The following is a 23,621-nucleotide window of genomic DNA, read 5'->3' on the forward strand; positions in this document are numbered from 1 at the left end:
AATCCATTCCATTCCATTCCATTCCATTCCAATCCATTCCAGTCCATTATACTCCATTCAACTTCACTCCACTCAATTCAATTTCAATGCATTTCATACCACTCCATTTCATTCCACTCCACTCCATTCCATTCCACTCTACTCCATTCCATTCCATTACACTGCACTCCACTTCATCCACTCAACTCTACTCCACTCCACTCCATTCCCTTCAACTCGATTCCACTATGTTCCACTCCACTCCACTCCATTCAATTCCATTCCACTCCACTCCACTCCACTCCATTCCACTCCACTCCACTCCCCTCCACTCCAATCCTCTTCATTCCCTGCCATACCATTCCACTCCACTCCATTCCTCTGTACTCCACTCCATCCAATCCAGTCCACTCCAATCCATTCCATTTCCTTCCACTCCACTCCTTTCCAATCCATTCCACCCCAAACCACTCCTCTACACCCATTCAATTCCATTCCATTCTTTTCCACTCCATTCCATTCCATTCCAATGTACTCCATTCCTCTCCACTTCATTCCACACCATTCCATTTTTTTCCTTTCCATTCCACTCAATTCCATTCTATTCCACCTCAGTCCACTCCACTGCTCTCCACTCTACTCCATTCCACTCCATTGCATTCACTCCATTTCACTCAACTCCATTCCACTCCAATCAGCCTCACTCCCCTCCACTCAAATCCATTCCACTCCTCTCCATTCTGCAACTCTGCATTCCATTTCTTTCCTTTCAACTCAATTCCACTCCACTCCAGTTCATTCCACTCCACTCCAATCCATTACATTCCACTCCACTCCTCTTTATTCCACTCCACTCCACTCCATCCCACTCCACTCAATTCCACTCCACTCCATTCCATTCCATTCCATTCTGTTCCACTCCATTCCAATCCACTCCACTCCATTCCAGTCCACACCACTCCATTCCACTCCACTCTAATCCACTCCACTCAACTCAACTCCATTCAGTTCCACTCCATTTCGTTCCATTCCACTATAGTTCATTCCATTCCACTGCACGCCACTCCACTCCACTTCACTCCATTCCATTCCACTCCATTCCACTACACTCCATTCCATTGCATTCCTTTCCATTCAAATGCATTCCATTTCATTCCACTCTATTCCATTCCTTTCCAATCCTTTCCATTCCACTACATTCCATTGCACAACACTCCTCTCCTCTCCACTCCCCTCCACTCCAATTAATGCCACTGCATTCCACTCCACACCATTCCTTTCCATTCAATTCCTCTCAAATCCATTCGACTCCACTCTGGTCCACTCCACTCCAGTCCACTCATTTCCATTACATCCCATTCCATTCCAGTTCATTCGAGTCCACTCCACTTCATTCAACTGAAGTCCACTCCATTCCATTCCATTATTCTCCATTCCATTCCTCTTCATCCCATTCTATTCCACTTCACTTCACTCCATTCCATTCTTCTGCACTCCACTCTATTCCTCTCCACTTCACTTCTCTCAAATCCACTCTGCTCAATTCCATTCCATTCTATTTCATTCCTCTCCTCTCCATTCCTTTCCTTTCCTTTACATTCCATTAAAGTACATTCCATTTAATTCCTTTCCATTTCAATCCATTAAACTCCGCTGCATTCCATTTTTTCCACTCCACTCCACTCCACTACATTGCATTCCATTCCACTCCACTCCATTACGTTCCACTCCAATCCACACCACTAAATTACATTCCATTCCACTCCATTCCATTCCATTCCATTCCACTCCACTCCATTCCATTCCACGCCACTCCACTCCATTCCACTCCACTCCACTCCATTCCACTCCACTCCACTCCCTTCAATTCCGTTCCATTCAATTCCATTCCACTGAATTCCATTCCATTCCTTTCCGTTCCACTCCACTCTACTCCAATCAATTCCACTGGATTCCATTCCATTCCATTCCAATCCACTCCATTCCATTCCATTCCACTACACTCCATTCCATTTCATTCCACTCCACCCCACTCCACTCCTTTCCATTCCACTCCATTACACTCCACTCCTCTCCATTCCATTCTATGCCACTCCATTGTACTTCACTCCACTCCATTCCATTCCTTTCCATTTCATTCCATTCGATGCCATTCAATTCGATTCCATTCCATTCCATTCCACTTCATTCCATTCCATTTCTTTCAATTTCATTCCATTCCAACACGTTCCACTCCACTCCACTCCAATCCAAATCCATTCCATTCCATTCCACTCCACTTCAATCTATTCCATTCCATTCCACTCTATTCCATTCCACTCTACTCCATTAAACTCCACTCCATCCACTCTACTCCATTCCATTCATTCCATTCCTTTCCACTCCCTTTCATTCCACTCAATTCCAATCCAGTACACTCCACTTCATACCACTCCACTCTCTCCAATCAAAGCCAGTTCTCTCCAATCAACTCCATCCCATTCCACTCAAGTCCACTCCACTCCTGTCCATTCCATTTCACTCTATTCCACTCTATTCAATTCCATTCCACTCCTCCCTATTCCATTCAACACCATTCCATTCCTCTCCATTCCACTCCACTCCTTTCCATTCAATTGCACTGCACTCCACTGCACTCCACTCCACTCCATTCCATTCAACTCATCTCCACTCCAATAAAGCCCATTCCGTTCCAGTCCACTCCATTACATTCCACTTTATTCCATTCTATTCCAATCCACTTCATTCCATTCCATTCCTTTCCACTGCATTCCATTACATTCCACTACTCTCCATTCCATTCCACTACACTCCATTGAATTCCATTCCAGGCGACTGCATTACATTCCACTCCACTCCATTCCCATCCATTCCACTCCACTCCATTCCATTCCACTATACTCCATTACATTCTATTCAATTCCACTGCGTTCCAATCAATTCCATTACACTCCATTACACTCCGTTACATTACACTCCATTCCAGTGCAATCCAGTCCCCTCTACTGCAGTACACTCTATTCCACTGTATTTCATTGCTCTCCACTCCACTCCATTCCATTACATTGCTTTCCATTCCACTCCATTCCATTCCATTACACTCATTTCCATTCCCTTCCATTCCACTCCATTCCATTCAATTCCACTCCACTCCACTGCATTCTATTCCTTCCATTCCATTCCACTCCACTCTACTCTACTCCACCCCTCTCTATTCCATTGCACTCCATTCCATTCCACTAAAATCCACTCTGCTCCACTCCATTCCTCTCCTCTCGATTCCACTCTATTTCACTCCAATGCATTCCAATCCACTCCACTCAATTCCATTCCACTCCAATCCATTCCGTGCTATTCCACTCCACTCCACTCCATTCAATTACATTCCACTGCATTCCATTCTATTCTATTCCATTTCATTCCACTCCACTCCTTCCCATTCCACTCCACTCAATTCCACTCCATTCCACTCCACTCCACTTCACTCAAATCCATTACATTCCATTCCACTCCATTCCAGTCTACTTCATTCCATTCCAGTCCACACCAGTCCATTCCATTCCATTTCATTCCACTGGACTCAATTCCACTCCACTCCATTCCTCTACATTCCTTTGCACTCCACTCCACTCCATTCTATTTCTTTCCACTCCATTGCACTCCACTCCATTTCATTCCATTCCAATCCACTGCACTCCAGTCTAGTCCATTCCACTCCATTCCACTCCACTGCACTCCATTCGATTCCATTAAACTGCTCTACACTCCTCTGCACTCAATTCCACACCATTCCACTGAACTGAACTCCAATCCACTCCAATCCACTGCATTCCATTTCACTCCATTCCATTCCACTATATTCATCTCCACTCCTCTCCATTCCTGTTAACTCCATTCCAATCCATTCCATTCCACACCACTCCACTCCATTCCACTACACTCCACTGCATTCCACTCCACTGCACTCCAGTACATTGCGTTGCATTCCTATCAATTCAATTCCAATGCATTCCACTCGATTCCACCTCACTCCACTAAAATCGATTCCATTCCATTCTATTCCACTCCACTCCAATAGAATCCATTCAAGTCGAATCCACTCCATTCCAATGCACTTCACTCGACTCCACTCTACTCCACTCAACTCCATTCCATTAAATTCCGATACACTGCATAACATTGCATTCCATTCCACTCCACTCCTCTCCACTCCATTACATTACACTGGATTGCACTTCACTTCATTCCATTCCACTCCATTATATTCCATTGCATTCCACTCCATTCCATTCAATTTCATTCCTCTCCATTCCTTTCCATTACACCCCTTTCGACTCTAATAAACTCATATCCCCTCCATTCCATTCCATTCCATTCCACTCTGCTTCATTCCCATCCTTTCTATTCCATTGAATTCCACTGCATTCTATTCCACTCCATTCCACTGCATACCCCTTCACGCCTCTCAACTCCAATCCACTCCCATATATTCTTTTCCACTCCATTCCATTAAACTCTTTTCCACTCCACTCCACAATACTCCACTAAAATCTATTAGATCCGATTCCATTCAACTCCATTCCACTCCTCCTCAATCCAATGTACGCCACCCCACTCCATTCAACCACACTCCCATCCATTCCATTTCATTCCACTCCATTCCATTCCACTCCACTCCATTCCATTCCACACCACTGCATTCCACTCCATTCCACTCCACTTCTCTCCACTCAACTCCATTCCATTCCGTTCCATTCCACTCCATTCCACTCCAAACCATTCCATTACACTCCATTCCAGTCCACTCCACTCCACTCCACTGCACTCCACTCCATTCTATTCCTTTCCACTCCACTCCATTCCTTTGCATTCTACTCCAATCCATGACATTCCTTTCCACTCCACTCCAATCCACTCCACTCCATTCCAATCCACTCTGTTACACTCAACTCCATTCCATCAAATCCATTCCATGACACCCCACCAATCTCCACTCCACTCCATTCCAAACCATTTCATTCCGTTTCGCTCCAATCCACTACACTCCACTCAAATCCACTCCACTCCATTCCATTCCATTCTACTCCATTCTACTCCATCTCTTTCCACTTTACTCCAATCCACTCAACTCCACTCCATTACACCTCACTCCATTCCATTCCACTCCATTAGATTCCACTCCAGTTCACTCCATTCCATTCCATTCCACTCCATTCCATTCCATTACATTTCACTTAATTCAATTCCATTCCACACCATTCCCGTACATTCCACTCCATTCCACTTAACTCCACTCAATTATATTCCACTCCATTCCACTGCATTCCATTCCACTCTATTCCACTCGACTACATTCCATTCCACTCCAATCCACTCCACACCAATCCATTCCATTTCATTCTGCTCCATTCAGTTCTATGCCATTTCTCTCCATGCCACTCCAATCCATTCCACTACACTCCATTCCTTTTCATTTCATTCCATTCCACTCCACTCAGTTTCATTCCACCACACTCCAATTCATTCCACTCCACTCTAGTCCATTCCATTCCATTCCATTCTATTCAATTCCACTCCATTCCCCTGCATTAGATTCCATTCCACTACTTTCCAGTCCGCAACACTCCTTTCCAATCTACTCCACTCCACTCCCCTCCACTCCACTCCATTCCATGCCATTCCATTCCACTCCACTCCATTATATTCCATTCCTCTTCATTCCATTCCGTTCCATTCCACTTCACTCCACTCAAATCCACTCCGTTCCATTCCATTCATTTCCACTCAACTCCATTCCATTCCAATCCTTTCCACTCCACACCATTGTACTCCATTCCATTCCATTCCATTCCACTCTATTCCATTACATTCCACTCTTCTCCATTCTACTCCAGGCAATTCCATTCCACTACATTCCATTTTTCTCCATTCAACTCCATTCCTCCCCACTCCACTCAATTCAACTCCAGTCCACTCCATTCCATTCCATTCTATTCCACTCCACTCCGTTCTGAACGACTACACTCCTTTCAACTTCACTCCATTCCACTCCATTCCATTCCATTCCACTCCATTCCATTCCATTCCACTCCACTCCATTCCATTCCACTCAACTCCATTTCACTCCATTCCACTCCACTCCTCTCCACTCAACTCCATTCCATTCCACTCCACTCCATTCCACTCCAATCCATTCCATTGCACTCCATTCCAGTCCAATCCACTCCACGCCACTCCACTGCACTCCACTGCACTCCACTCCATTCTATCGCTTTCCACTCCACTACATTCCGTTGCATTCTACTCCATCCCATGACATTCCTTTCCACTCCACTCCATTCCACTCCACTCCATTCCACGCCACTCTGTTACACTCAACTCCATTCCATCAAATCCATTCTATGACACCTAACCAATCTCCACTCCACTGCATTCCAATCCATTTCATTCAATTTCGCTCCAATCCACTGCACTACACTCAAATCCACTCCACTCCATTCCATTCTACTCCATTTCTTTCCACTTTACTCCAATCCACTCAACTCCACTGCATTACACCCCACTCCATTCCATTCCACTCCATTAAATTCCACTCCAGTCCACTCCATTCCATTCCATTCCACTCCATTCCATTCCATTCCATTTCACTTCATTCAATTCCATTCCACACCGTTCCCGTACATTCCACTCCATTCCACTTAACTCCACTCAATTATATTCCACTCCATTCCACTGCATTCCATTCCACTCTATTCCACTCAACTCCATTCCATTCCGTTCCAATACACTCCACTCCAATCCATTCCATTTCATTCTGCTCCATTCAGTCCGATGCCATTCCTCTCCACTCCACTCCAATCCATTCCTTTGCACTCCATTCCCCTTCATTCCATTCCGTTCCACTCCACTCAGTTTCCTTACACTACACTCCACTCCATTCCACTCCACTCCAGTCCATTCCATTCCATTGTATTCCACTCCACTCCATTAATCTACATTAGATTCCATTCCACTACATTCCCGTCTGCAACACTCCTTTCCACTCTACTCCACTCCACTCTACCGCACTCCACTCCATTCTATGCCATTCCGTTCCACTCCACTCCATTGCATTCCATTCCCATTCGTTCCATTCCATTCCATTCCACTTCACTCCACTCAAATCCACTGCAATCCATTCCATTCCTTTCCACTCAACGCAATTCCATTCCAATACTTTCCACTCCACTCCCCTCCATTCCACTCCATTCCATTCCATTCCATTCCATTCGGTTCTATTCCACTCTTCTCCATTCTACTCCAGTCAAATCCATTCCACTACATTCCATTTCTTTCCATTCAACTCCATTCCTCTCCACTCCACTCAATTCAATGCCAGTCCACTCTATTCCATTCCATTCTATTCCACTCCACTCCATTCTACTCGACTCTACTCCATTCAACTCCACTCCATTCCATTACATTCAACTACATTCCACTCCATTCCATTCCACTCCACTCCACTCCATTTCACTCCCTTCCACGCCACTCCTCTCCACTCAACTCCATTCCATTCCATTCCACTCCACTCCATTCTACTCCAATCCATTCCATTGCACTCCATTCCAGTCCACTCCACTAGACTCCACTACACTGCACTCCACTCCATTTTATTCCTTTCCACTCCAATCCCTTCCATTGCATTCTACTCCATTCTGTGACATTCCTTTCCACTCGACTCCATTCCACTCCACTCCATTCCACTCCACTCTATTACACTCAACTTCATTCCATCAAATCCATTCCATGACACTCCACGAATCTCCACTCCACTCCATTCCATTCCATTGCATTCCATTTCACTCCAATCCATTGCACTCCACTCAAATCCACTACACTCCTTTCCATTTTCCTCCATTCTACTCTGTTTCTTTCCACTTTACTCCAATCCACTCAACTCCACCTCATTACACCCCACTCCATTCCATTCCATTCCACTCCATTAGATTCCACTCCAGTACACTTCATTCCACTCCATTCCCCTCCATTCCATTCCATTTCACTTCATTCAATTTCATTCCACACCGTTCCTGTACATTCCACTCCATTCCAATTAACTCCACTCAATTATATTCCACTCCATTCCACTGCATTCCATTCCACTCTGTTCCACTAGACTCCATTCCATTCCGTTCCAATCCACTCCATTCCAATCCATTCCATTTAATTCTGCTCCATTCATTTGGATGTCATTCCTCTCCACGTCACTCCAATCCATTCCACTGCACTCCATTCCCTTTCATTCCATTCCATTCCACTCCACTCTCTTTCATTCCACTCCTCTTCACTCCATTCCACTCCACTCCAGTCCATTCCATTTCACTCTATTCGATTCCACTCCATTCCTCTGCATTAGATTCCATTCCACTACACTCCAGTCTGCAACACTGCTTTCCACTCTACTCCACTCCACTCCACTCCACTACACTCCATTTCGTGCTATTCCATTCCACTCCATTCCATTCTACTCTATTCCCATTCATTCCATTCCGTTCCATTCCACTACACTCCATTCAAATCCACTCCATTCCATTCCATTCCTTTCCAATCAACTCCATTTCATTCCAATCCTTTCCACTCCACTGCATTCAATTCTACTCCATCCCAATCCATTGCAATCCACTCCGCCTCGTTCCATTCCACTCTTCTCCATCTTCTGCATTCTACTCCAGTCATATGCATTTCACTACATTCCGTTTCTTCCACTTGACTCCATTCCTCTCCACTCCACTCAGTTCAACTCCAGTCCACTCCATTCCATTCCATTCTATTCCACTCCATTCGATTCTACTCGACTCCACTCCATTCAACTCCACTCCATTCCATTACATTCTATTCCATTCCACTCCATTCCATTCCACTCCACTCCATTTCACTCCATTCCACGCCAATCCTCTCCACTCAACTCCATTCCATTCCATTCCACTACACTCCATTCCACTCCAATCCATTCCATTGCACTCCATTCCATTCCACTCCACTCCACTTTACTCCACTGCCCTCCACTCCATTCTATTCCTTTCCACTCCACTCCATTCCATTGCATTCTACTCCATTCCATGACATTCCTTTCCACTCCACTCCATTCCACTCCACTATATTACACTCAACTCCATTTCTTCAAATCCCTTCCATGACACCCCACCAATCTCCATTCCAGTCCATTCCAATCCATTTCATTACATTTCGCTCCAATCCACTGCACTCCACTCAAATCCACTCCACTCCATTTCATTCTACTCCTTTCTACTCCGTTTTTTCCACTTTACTCCAATCCACTCAACTCCACTCCATTACACCCGACTCCATTCCTTTCCACTCCATTAGATTCCACTCCAGTCCATTCCGTTCCATTCTACTCCTCTCCAATCCATTCCATATAATTCTGCTCCATTCAGTACGATGCCATTCCTCTCGATGCCATCGCAATCCATTCCACTGCACTCCATTCCCTTTCATTCCATTGCATTCCACTCCACTCAGTATCGTTCCACTCCACTCCACTCCATTCCGTCGTATTCCATTCCACTCCATTCCTCTTCATTAGATTCCATTCCACTACATTCCAGTCCGCAACACTCCTTACCACTCTAATCCACTCCAATCCACTCCACTCCACTCCACTCCACTCCATTCCATGCCATTCCATTCCACTCCACTCTATTCTATTCCATTCCCCTTCATTCCATTCCGTTCCATTCCACTTCACTCCATTCAAATCCACTCCGTTCCATTCCATTCCTTTCCTCTCAACTCCATTCCATTCCAATCTTTTCCACTCCAATCCACTCCATTCCGCTCCATTCCATTCAACTATATTCCATTCCATTCCATTCTTCTCCATTCTACTCTATTCAAATCCATTCCACTACATTCAATTTCTTTCTATTCAACACCATTCCTCTCCACTCCACTCAATTCAACTCCAGTCTACTCCATTCCATTCCATTCTATTCCACTCCCCTCCATTCTACTCGACTCCAATCCATTCAACTCCACTCCATTCCATGACATTCGATTCCATTCCATTCCATTCCATTCCACTCCACTCCATTTCATTCCACTCCACTCCATTTCACTCCATTCCACTCCATTCCAGCCAACCTCATTCCATTCCACTGCACTCCATTCCAATCCAATCCATTCCATTGCACTCCATTCCAGTCCACTCCACTCCATTCCACTACACTGCACTCCACTCCATTCTATTCCTTTCCACTCCACTCCTCTCCACTCAATTCCATTCCTTTCCATTCCAATCCACTCCATTCCACAGCAATCCGTTCCATTGCACTCCATTCCAGTCCACTCCACTCCACTCCGCTCTACTGCACTCCACTCCATTCCATTGCATTCTACTCCATTCCTTAACATTCCATTCCACTCCACTCCATTCTATTCCTTTCCACTCCTCTCCATTCCATTGCATTCTACTCCATTCCATGACATTCATTTCCACTCCACTCCATTCCACTCCACTCTATTACACTCAACTCCATTCCATCAAATCCATTCCATGACACCCCACCAATCTCCACTCCAATTCATTCCTACCCATTTCCTTCTGTTTCGCTCCAATCCACTGCACTCCACTCAAATCCACTCCTCTTCATTCCATTTTACTTCGTTTCTTTCCACTTTACTCCAATCCACTCCACTGCACTCCACTACACCCCACTCCATTCCATTCCACACCATTGGATTCCACTGCAATCCACTCCATTCCATTCCAGTCCACTCCATTACATTCCATTCCATTTCACTTCATTCAATTTCATTCCACACCATTCCGATACATTCCACTCCATTCCACTTAACTCCAATCAATTATATTGCACTCCATTCCACTGCATTCCATTCCACTCTATTCCACTCAACTCCATTAGACTCCGTTCCAATCCACTCAACTCCAATCCATTCCATTTCATTCTGCTCCATTCAGTTCAATGCCAATGTCCTCCACACCACTCTAATCCATTCCACGACACTTCATTCCCTTTCATTCCATTCCATTCCACTCCAGTCAGTTTCATTCCACTCCAATTCACTCCATTCCACTCCACTCCATTCCATTCCATTCCATTCTATTCCATTCCATTCCATTCAATTCCTCTGCATTAGATTCCATTACACTACACTCCAGTCCGCAACACTCCTTTCCACTCTACTCCACTCCACTCCAGTCCACTCCATTCCATGCCATTCCATTCCACTCCACTCCATTCTATTCCATTCCCCTTCACTCCATTCCGTTCCATTCAACTTCACTCCACTGAAATCCACTCCATTCCATTCCATTCCTTTCCATTCATCTCCACTCCATTCCAATCATTACCACTCCACTCCACTCCATTCCACTCCATCCCGTTCCATTCCATTCCACTCCATTGCATTTCATTCCACTCTTCTCCATTCTACTCCAGTCAAATCCATTCCACTACAATCCATTGCTTACCATTCAACTCCATTCCTCTCCACTCCACTCAATTCAACTCCTGTCCTCTCCATTCCATTCCATTCTATTCCACTCCATTCCATTCTACTCGACTCCACTCCATTCAACTCCACTCCATTACATTACATTCAATTCCATTCCACTCCATTCCATTACACTCCACTCCATTCCAATCCACTCCATTCCATTTCACTCCATTCCACTCCACTCCTTTCCACTCGACTCCATTCCACTTCATTCCACTCCAATCCATTTCATTGCACTCCATTCCAGTCCACTGCACTCCACTCCACTCCACTGCACCCCACTGCATTCTATTCCTTTCCACTCCACTCCATTCCATTGCATTCTATTCCATTCCATGACATTCCTTTCCAATACACTCCATTCCACTCCACTCCATTCCACTCCACTCTATTACACTAAACTCCATTCCATCAAATCCATTCCATGACACCCAACCCATCTCCACTCCACTCCATTCCAATCCATTTCATTCCATTTCTCTCCAATCCACTGCACTTCACTCAAATCCACTCCACTCCATTCCATTCTACTCCATTCTACCCCGTTTCTTTAAACTTTATTCCAATCCACTCAACTCCACTCCCTTACACCCCACTCCATTCCATTCCACTCCATTAGATTCCACTCCAGTCCACTCCATTCAATTCCATTCCACTCCATTCCATTCCATTCCATTTCACTTCATTCAATTCCATTCCACACTGTTCCTGTACATTCCACTCCATTCCACTTAACTCCACTCAATTATATTCCACTCCATTACACTGCTTCCATTCCACTCTATTCCACTCGACTCCATTCCATTCCGTTCCAATCCACTCCACTCCAATCCATTCCATTTCATTGTGCTCCATTCATTTGGATGCCATTCCACTCCATGCCACTCCAATCCATTCCACTGCAATCCATTCCCTTTCCTTCCATTCCATTCCACTCCACTCAGTTTCATTCCACTCCACTCCAGTCCATTCCATTCCATTCTATTCCATTCCACTCCATTCCTCTGCATTAGATTCCATTCCACTACATTCCAGTCCGCAACACTCCTTTCCACTCTACTCCACTCCACTCCACTCCATTCAATGCCATTCCATTCCACTCCACTCCATTCTATTCCATTCCCCTTCATTCCAATCCTTTCCATTCCACTTCACTCCACTCAAATCCACTCCTTTCCATTGCATTCATTTCCAGTGAACTCCATTCCATTCCAGTCCTTCGCACTCCACTCCACTCCATTCCACTCCATTCCACTCTTCTCCATTCTACTCCTGTCAAATCCATTCCACTACATTCCATTTCTTTCCTTTCAACTACATTCCTCTCCACTACACTCACACCATTCCATTCCATTCTATTCCACTCCACTCCATTTTTCTCCACTCCACTCCACTCCATTCCATTACATTCGATTCCATTCCTCTCCATTCCTTTCCACTGCACTCCGTTCCATTCCACTCCATTTCACTACATTCCAAGCCACTCCACTACACTCATCTCCATTCCATTCCATTGCACTCCACTCCATTCCACTCCAATCCATTCCATTGCACTCCATTCCAGTCCACTCCACTCCACTCCACTGCACTCGAATCCATTCTATTCCTTTCCACTCCATTCCATTCCATTGCATTCTACTCCATTCTATGACATTCCTTTCCACTCCACTCCATTCCACTCCCCTCCATTCCACACCACTCTATTACACTCACCTCCATTCCATCAAATCCGTTCTATGACACCCCACCAATCTCCAGTCCACTCCATTCCAATCTATATAATTCCAATTCGCTCCAATCCACTGCACTCACCTCAAATCCACTACACTCCTTTCCATTCTACTCCCTTCTTCTCCCTTTCTTTCCACTTTACTCCAATCCACTCAACTCCACTCCATTACACCCCACTCCATTCCATTCCACTCCATTAGATTCCACTCCAGTCCACTCCATTCCATTCCATTCCACTCCATTCCTTTTCATTGCATTTCACTTCATTTAATTCCATTGCACACCATTCCCGTACATTCCACTCCATTTCACTTAACTCCACTCAATTATATTCCACTCCATTCCACTGCATTCCATTCCACTCTATTCCACTCGACTCCATTCCATTCCGTTCCAATCCACTACACTCCAATCCATTCCATTTCATTCAGTTCCATTCAGATCGATGCCATTCTTCTCCACGCCACTCCAATCCATTCCACTGCACTCCATTCCCTTTCATTCCTTTCCATTCTACTCCACTCAGTTTCATTCCACTCCATTCCACTCCATTCCACCCCAATCCAGTCCATTCCATTCCATTCTATTCCATTCCCCTCCGTTCCTCTGCATTAGATTCCTTTCCACTACATTCCTGTCCACAACACTCCTTTCAACTCTACTCCACTCTATTCCACTACACTCCACTACATTCCGTGCCATACCATTCCACTCCACTCCATTCTATTCCATTCCCCTTCATTCCATTCCGCTCCATTCCACTTCACGCCACTCAAATCCAATCCATTCCATTCCATTCCTTTCCACCCAACTCCATTCCATTCCAATCCTTTCCACTCCACTCCACTCCATTCCACTCCATTCCATTCCACTCCATTCCATTCCATTCCACTCTTCTCCATTCTACTCCAGTCAAATCCATTCCACTACATTCCATTTCTTTCCATTCAACTCCATTCCTCTCCACTCAACTCAATTCAACTCCACTCCACTCCATTCCATTCCATTATATTCCACTCCACTCCATTCTAGTCGACTCCACTCCATTCAACTCCACTCCATTCCATTACATTCGATTCCATTCCACTCCATTCCATTACCCTCCACTCCATACCATTCCACTGCAATCCATTTCACTCCATTCCACTCCAGTCCTCTCCACTCAACTCCATTCCATTCCATTGCACTCGGCTCCATTCCACTCCAGTCCATTCCATTGCACTCCATTCCAGTCTGCTCCACTCCACTCGATTCCACTGCACTCCACTCCATTCTATTCCTTTGCACTCCACTCCATTCCATTGCTTTCTACTCCACTCCAAGACATTCCTATCCACTCCATTCCATTCCACTCCACTCCATTCCACTCCACTCTATTACACTCAATTCCATTCCATCAAATGCATTCCACGACACCCCACCAATCTCCACTCCACTCCATTCCAGTCCATTTCATTCCATTTTGCTCCAATCCACTGCAGTCCACTCAAATCCGCTTCACTCCATTCCATTCTACTCCATTCTACTTCGTTTCTTTCCACTTTACTCCATTTCAACTGCACTCCATTTCACTCCGCTCCATTCCATTCCACTCCATTAGTTTCCACTGCAGTCCTCTCCATTCCATTCCATTCCACTCCATGCAATTCCGTTCTGTTTCACTCCATTCCATTCCGTTCCATTTCACTTCAATCATTTCCATTCCACACCGTTCCCGTACTTTCCACTCCATTCCACTTAACTCCACTCAATTATATTCCACTCCATTCCACTGCATTCCATTCTACTCCATTCCACTCGACTCCGTTCCTTTCCATTCGAATCCACTCGACTCCAATCCACTCCATTTCATTCTGCTCCATTCAGTTTGATGCCATTTCTCTCCACGTCACTCCAATCCATTCCACTGCACTCCATTCCCCTTCCATCCATTCCATTCCACTCCACTCATTTTCACTCAACTGCACTCCACTCCGCTCCATTCCACTCCACTCCACTCCATTCCATTCCATTCTATTCCATTCCACTCCATTCCTCTGCATTAGACTCCATTCCACTACATTCCAGTCTGCAACACTCCTTTCCACTCTACTCCACTACACTCCACTCCATTCCATGCCATTCCATTCCACTCCACTCCATTCTATTCCTTTCCCCTTCACTCCATTCTATTCCTTTCCCCTTCATTCCATTCCGTTCCATTCCCCTTCACTCCACTCAAATCCACTCCATTCCATTCCATTCCTTTCCGTTCAACTCCATTCCATTCCAATCCTTTCCACTCCACTCCACTCCATTCCACTCCATTCCATTCCATTATACTCTTCTCCATTCTACTCCAGTCAAATCCATTCCACTACAGTCCATTTCTTTCCGTTCAACTTCATTCCTTTCCACTCCAATCAATTCAACTCCAGTCCACTCGATACCATTCCATTCTGTTCCACTCCACTCCATTCTACTCTGCTCCACTCCATTCAACTGCACTCCATTCCATTACATTCGATTCCATTCCACTCTATTCCATTACACTCTACTCCGTTACACTCCAATCCAATCCATTGCACTCCATTCCAGTCCAATCCACTCCACTCCACTGCACTGCACTCCACTCCATTCTATTTCTTTCCACTCCACTCCATTCCGTTGCCTTCTACTCCATACCATGACTTTCCTTTTCCCTCCACTCCATTCCACTCCACTATATTACACTCAACTCCATTCCATCAAATCCATTCCATGACACCCCACCAATCTCCACTGCACTCTATTCCAATCCATTTCATTCCATTTCGCTCCAATCCACTGCACTCCACTCAAATCCACTCCACTCCATTCCATTCTGCTCCAGTCTACTCTGTTTCTTTCCACTTTACACCAATCCACTCAACTCCACTCCATTACACCCCACTCCTTTCCATTCCACTCCATTAGATTCCACTACAGTCCACTCCATTCCATTCCATTCCATTCCACTCCATTCCATTCCATTCCATTCCACTCCATTCCATTTCACTTCATTCAATTCCATTCCACACCGTTCCCTTACATTCCACTCCATTCCACTAACTCCACTCAATCATATTCCACTCCATTCCACTGCATTCCATTCCAATCTATTCCACTCGACTCCATTCCATTCTGTTCCAATCCACTTCACTCCAATCCATTCCATTTCATTCTGCTCCATTCAGTTCGATGCCATTCCTTTCCACACCACCCCAATCCATTCCACTGCACTCCATTTCCTTTCATTCCATTCCATTCCACTGCACTCCATTTCCTTTCATTCCATTCCATTCCACTCCAATCAGTTTCATTCCACTCCACTCCACTCCATTCCACTCCACTCCAGTCCATCCCATTCCATTCTATTCCATTCCACTCCATTCCTCTGCATTAGATTCCATTCCACTACATTCCAGTCCGCAGCACTCCTTTCCACTCTACTCCACTCCACTCCACTCCACTGCATTCCATGCCATTCCATTCCTCTCCACTCCATTCTATTCCATTCCCCTTCATTCCATTCTATCCCATTACACTCCAATCCACTCCATTCCAATCCACTCCACTCCATTCTACTCCAACCCACTCCATTTCACTCCACAACACTCCATCCCATTCCATTCCATTCCACTCTGCTCCATTGCACTCCACTCCATTCCATTCCATTCCATAAAACTACATTCCGCTTCACTCCATTCCATTCCACTCCACCCCACTCCATTCCATTCCATTCCTCTCCCTACCATTACACACCAATCAAATACATTCCACTCCACTCTACTCCACTGGATTACAGTCCAGACCATTCCACTCCATAACATTCCACTCTACTCCATTCCTGACCACTAAATTCCCTTCCACTCCACTCCACTTCACTACACTCCACTAAACTCCATTCCATTCTGTTCCACTCTTTACCATTCCATTCAATTCCACTGCAATCCACTCTACTTCTCTCCAGTCCTCTCCACTCCACTGCCTTTCATTCTACTCCATTCCACCCCGCTCAATTCCATTCCATTCCACTCCACTCTACTACATTCCATTGTACTCCATTCCACTCCAATCCATTCCATTCCACTTCATTCATTTTCATTCCATTCCACTCTATTCCTTTCCATTTCACTCCACTCCGCTCCATTTCATTGCACTCCTCTCCACTAAATTCCACTCCACTCTACCTCAATCCATTCCTCTCAATGCCATTCCATTCCACTACACTCCATAAAATTACTTCCATTCCTCTGCACTCTACTCAACTCCACTCCATTCCACCCCATTCCATTCCATTCCATTCCACTCCACTCCATTCCATTCCATTCCACACTACTCCAATCCACTCCATTGCATTGCTCTCCAGTCCATTCCACTCCATTCCATTCCACTCCATTCCTTTCCTTTCTATTCCACTCCATTCCATTCCATTCCCCTCCAATCCACTCCATTCCATTACATTCCACTCCAATCCACTCCATTTCATTCCACTCTACTCCATTCCATTCCATTTCATTTCTTTCCATTCCACTCCACTGCACTCCACTCAATTCCACTGCATTCCACTCCAGTCCATTACATTCCATTCCACTCCATTCCACTCCTCTCCACTCCATTCCACTCCACTCCATTCCACTCCACTCCACTCCTTTCCATTCCATTGCATTCCTTTCTATTCCACTCCATTCCACTCTACTCCACTCCATTCCATTCCATTCCTTACAACTCCATCCACTACACTTCACTCCATTCCAGTCCAAACCACTCCATTGCATCCTATTGCATTCCACTCCACTCCATTCCTGTCCACTCCACTCCATTCCATTCCATTCCACTCCATTCCTCTCCATTCCATTACAAACCACTCCATTCCACTCCACTCCACTCCATTCCAGTCCACTCTACTTCATTCCACTAAATTCCACTCCACGCCACTCCACTCCATTCCATTCCAATCTACTGCATTCCATTTCTCTCTATTCCTCTCAATTCCACTCCATTCCACTCCTCTCCATTCCAGAATATTCCATTACATTCTTATCCACTCCACTCTACTCCATGCAACATCATTCCAATCCACTCCACACCACTCCACTCCACTCCATTCCATATTATTCCACTCTACTCCATTGCATTGCATTGCACTCTTTTCCTTGTCATTCCTTTCCACTCCTCTCTATTCAACTCAACTCCATTCCACTCCACTCCATTCTATTCCAAAACATTCCATGCAACTCTTCTAAACTCCACTCCACTCCATTGAATTTCATTTCAATTCACTCACACTTACTCGACTCCACTCCATTCCTCTCCTCTCCATTTCATCCAACTCCATTCCATTCCATTGCATTCCACTCCATTCCATTTCATTGCACTCCATTCCAGTCCATTCCACTTGATTCCACCGTACTCCACTCCACTCCATTCCACTCCCTTACAGTCCATTTCATTCCACTGCATTCCTCTCCACTCCATTGCATTCCTTTCCATTCCACCCCACTCCACTCCACTCCATTGCATTCCGTTCGAGTCCATTCCACTCCATTCTACTCTACTTCACTCCATTCCACTGCACTCCTTTCCATTCCATTCCATTCCATTCCATTTGACTCCACTACAGTACACTACACTGCAGTCAATTCCACTCCACTCCACTCCATTCCTCTCCAATCCACTCTATTCCATTCCATCCCATTACACTCGCCTCATTTACATTCCACTTCGCTCGACTCCATTCCAATCCATTCCAGTTCGTTCCATTCCTTTCCATTCCACAAAATTCCATTCCATTCCACTCCGTTCCATTCCATTCCACTGCACTCCATTCCACTCCATTCCATTCAATTACATTCCTTTCCATTCTAATCCATTCCACTACATTCCATTCCACTGCACTCAATTCCTGTCCACTCCACTCTATTACACTCCACTACACTCCACTCTACTCATCTCAACTCAAATCCACTCCATTCCTCTCAATTCCACTCCACTCCATTCCATTTCATTCCACTCTATTCCACTCCTCTGCAATTCACCCTTCTCAACACCATTCCATTCCATTCCATTTTACTCGACTCCATTCCATTCCACTGCACTCCATTCCTTCCCATTCCATTTCATTCCAGTGCACTCCACGCCACTCCACTCCTTTCCACTCCATTCCATTGCACTCCATTCCCCTCCACTCCATCCCATTCGCCTCCACTACACTCCACTCCAATCCAGTCCATTCCATTCCATTCCAATCGACTCCATTCCATTCCAGTCTATTTCTTTCCGTTCAATTCCACTCCACTCCATTCCATGCCACACCCCTCCACTCCATTCCAGTCAACTGCACTCCATTCCACTCCACTCTATTCCACTCCACTCCACTCTATTCCATTCCATTCCGTTCAACTCCACTCCTTTCCATTCCACTTCGCTCCACTCCATTCCATACCACTCCAGTTCATTCCATTCCTGTCCATTCCACTCCATGTCATTCCATTCCACACTACTCCATTCCACTCCACAGCATTACACTCAACTCCAAACCACTACTTTCCACTCCTTTTAACTCCATTCCTTTCCACTCCATTCAACTACTCTCCATTCCATTTCATTCCACTCCACTCCACTCCATTCCACCTCGTTTCACTCCACTCCACTCCATTCAATTCCACTCCATACCACTCCACTCCATTCCATTGCACTACTTTCCACTCCACTCCATTCCATTCCACTCCATTCCATTCCATGCCACTCTATTGCATTCCATGCCAATCCCCTCAATTCCATTCCACTCCATTCCACTCCACTCCACTCCATTCCACTCCATTTCATTCCATTCCAATACACTCCACTGCACTTCACTCCACTCCATTCGACTCCACTCTGCTCACTTGCATTCCATTCTACTCCACTCCACTCCATTATACTGCACTCCATTCCACTCAACTCCACTCCATTCCACTCAATTCCATTCCACTCAACTCCATTCCACTCCCCTCCACTCCATTCCACTCCACATCACTCCATTCCACTCCATTACACTCCATTCCACTCCATTCCTTTCCACTCCACTCCATTTCAATCCATTCCAATTCACTCCATTCCACTCCTCTCCATTCCACTCCATTCTACTACATTGTACTCCATTCCATTCAATTCCGTTCCACTCCACTCCATTCCACTCCAATATATTACATGCTTCACCATTCAATTCCACTCCAATCCTCTCCACTCCACTCTATTCCATTCCACTCCTTTCCACTGCACTTCATTCCATTCCACTCCTTTCAACTCCACTCCATTCTATTCCACTCCATTCCATTCCATGCCATTCCATTCCATTCCATTCCATGCCATTCCATTCCATTCTATTCCACTCCACTCCACTCCATTCCACTCCACTGCATTCCATTATACGCCACTGCATTCCTTTCCATTCTATTCCATTCCATTACACACCACTCCATTCCACTGTACTCCACTCCATTCCACGCCACTCCACTCCATTCCTTTCCATTCCATTCCACTCCACTCCATTCCATTCTATATCATTGCAGTCCATTCCAGTCCATTGCATTCCATTCTATATCATTACAGTCTATTCCACTTCATTATACTCCACTCCACTACATTCCATCCCATTCCACTCCACTCCACTCCACTCCATTCCACTCCACACCATATGATTCCATTCCACTCCATTCCATTCCACTCTGTTACATTCCATTCCATTACCCTCCATTCCATTCCATTCCATTCCAGTCCACTCCATTCCACTCCATTCCTTTCCATTCCATTCCACTCCACTACATTCCATTCCTTTCCACTCCAATCCACTCCCCTCCAATCCATTCCACCGCATTCCACTCCACACCATTCCTTTCCATTCCACTCCAATACACTCCTCTCCATTCCATTCCATTCAATTCCATTCCGTTGCATTCCATTCCATTCCAAGCCATTCCATTCCATTCCACTACAATCCACTTCATTCCACTCTACTTCACTCTATTACACTCCACTCCACTAAATTCCAATCCAGGCTATGGCATCTCATTCCATTCCATTCCACTGTGCTCCATTCCTCTCCATTCCATTCTTTCCATTCCATAAAACTCCATTCCAATCGACTCCGTTCCATTCCATTTCACTCCAGTCCATTCTTTTTCATTCCACTCCCTACCATTACACACCAATCCTCTCCACTGTACTCCATTTCATTACAGTCCAGTCCATTCCACTCCATTCCATTCCACTCTACTCTCTTCCAGTTCGCTAAGCTCCATTCCACTTCACTCCACTCCACTGCACTCCACTCAACTCCATGTCATTCTGCTCCGCTCCTTACCAGTCCATTCAATTCCACTGCACTCCACTCCACTCCTCTCCAGTCCACTTCACTCCACTGAGTTCCAATCAACTCCATTCCACTCTGCTCCTCTCCATTCCATTCCACTCCACTCCTCTCTACTACATTTCATTTCACTCCATTCTACTTCAATTTCTTCCATTACACTCCATTCATTTTCATTCCATTCCAGTCAATTCCGTTCCATTTCACTCCACTCCACTCCGTTTAATTCCACTGCTTTCCACTAAATTCCACTCCACTCCACCTCATTCCATTCCTCTCCTCTAAACTCCATTACATTCCACTACAGTCCATAACATTCCTTGTATTACACTGCACTGCACTCCACTCCAATCCACTCGACTCCATTCCATTCCACTCCATTCCACTCCACTTCATTCCACTCCACTCCATTCCACTCCACTCCATTCCATTCTATTCCACTGTACTCCAATCCAATCCATTGCATTGCACTCCATTCCATTCCACTCCATTCCTTTCCTTTCCATTCCATTCTACTCCATTCCACTCCAATCCACTCCAATCCACTCCATTCCATTCCACTCTACTCCACTCCACTTCATTCCACTAAGCTCCAATGAACTCCACTCCATTGCATTCCACTCTACTCCATTCCATTCCGTTCCATTCCATTCCATTCCATGCCATTCCATTCCACTCCATTCCTCTCCACCCCACTCCACTCCATTCCACTGCATGCCACACCATTTCATTCCATTCCACTCCAATCCACTCCGTTCCACTCCACTCCACTCCATTCCATTCCACTCCACTCCATTCCATTCCATTTCATTCCATTCTATTCCACTCCATTCCACTCTTCTCCACTCCATTCCATTCCATTCCATACAAATCCATCCACTACACTTCACTCCATTGCACACCACACCACTCCATTGCATCCCATTCCATTCCATTCCACTAAAATTCTTTCCACTCCACTGTACTCCATTCCAGTGCACTCCATTCCTTTCCATTCCACTCCACTTCATCCATTCCACTCCACTCCATTCCAGTCCACTCAATTTCATTCCACTAAATTCCACTCCTCTCCACTCCACTCCTTTCCATTCCAATCTACTGCATTCCATTCCATTCCATTCCACTCCATTCCACTCCAGTAAACTCCATTCCACTCCTTTCCATTCCGTTATATTCCATTCCATTCCATTCCATTCCACTCCAGTCCCCTGCAAGCCATACCATTCCTATCCACCCCACACTACTCCACTCTTCTCCATTCCATATTAGTCCTCTCTAATCTAATGCATTGCATTGCACTCCATTCCTTGTCATTCCTTTCGACTCCTCTCCATTCCACTCCACTGCATTCCACTCCATTCCATTCCATTCCAATCCATTCCATGCCACTCCTCTAAACTCCACTCCACTCCATTGAATTTCATTTCACTTCACTCCCACTCACTGCACTCCACTCCGTTCCACTCCACTCCATTCCATCCCCCTCCATTCCATTCCATTGCATTCCACTCCATTCCATTCCTTTGCACTCCATTCCAATCAATTCCATTCAATTACAAGTCACTCCACTCCACTTCATTTCACTCCCTTCCACTGCATTTCATTCCACTCCATTCCTCTCCACTTCATTGCATTCCATTCCCTTCCACTCCACTCCACACCATTCCAATCCGTTGCATTCCATTTCACTCCATTCTACTCTACTCCATTCCATTCCACTGAACTCCATTCCATTCCATTCCATTCCATTGCTTTCCATTACATTCCACTCCATTCCACTCCACTACAGTCCACTCCACTCCATTCCATTCCACTCCACTCCATTCCTCTCCACTCCACTCTATTCCATTCCATTCCATTCCAATACACTTATTGCCATTCCACTCCACTCCACTCCATTCCAATCCATTCCAGTTCATGCCATTCCTTTCCATTACACTCTATTTCATTCCATTACACTCCATTCCATTCCATTCCACTGTACTCCATTCCACTACACTGCATTCTACTACATTCCATTTCATTCCATTCCACTCCATTC

The sequence above is a fragment of the Pongo abelii genome, chromosome 16 (genome assembly GCF_028885655.2).
Source record: "Pongo abelii isolate AG06213 chromosome 16, NHGRI_mPonAbe1-v2.0_pri, whole genome shotgun sequence".
Classification (NCBI taxonomy): Eukaryota; Metazoa; Chordata; class Mammalia; order Primates; family Hominidae; genus Pongo; species Pongo abelii.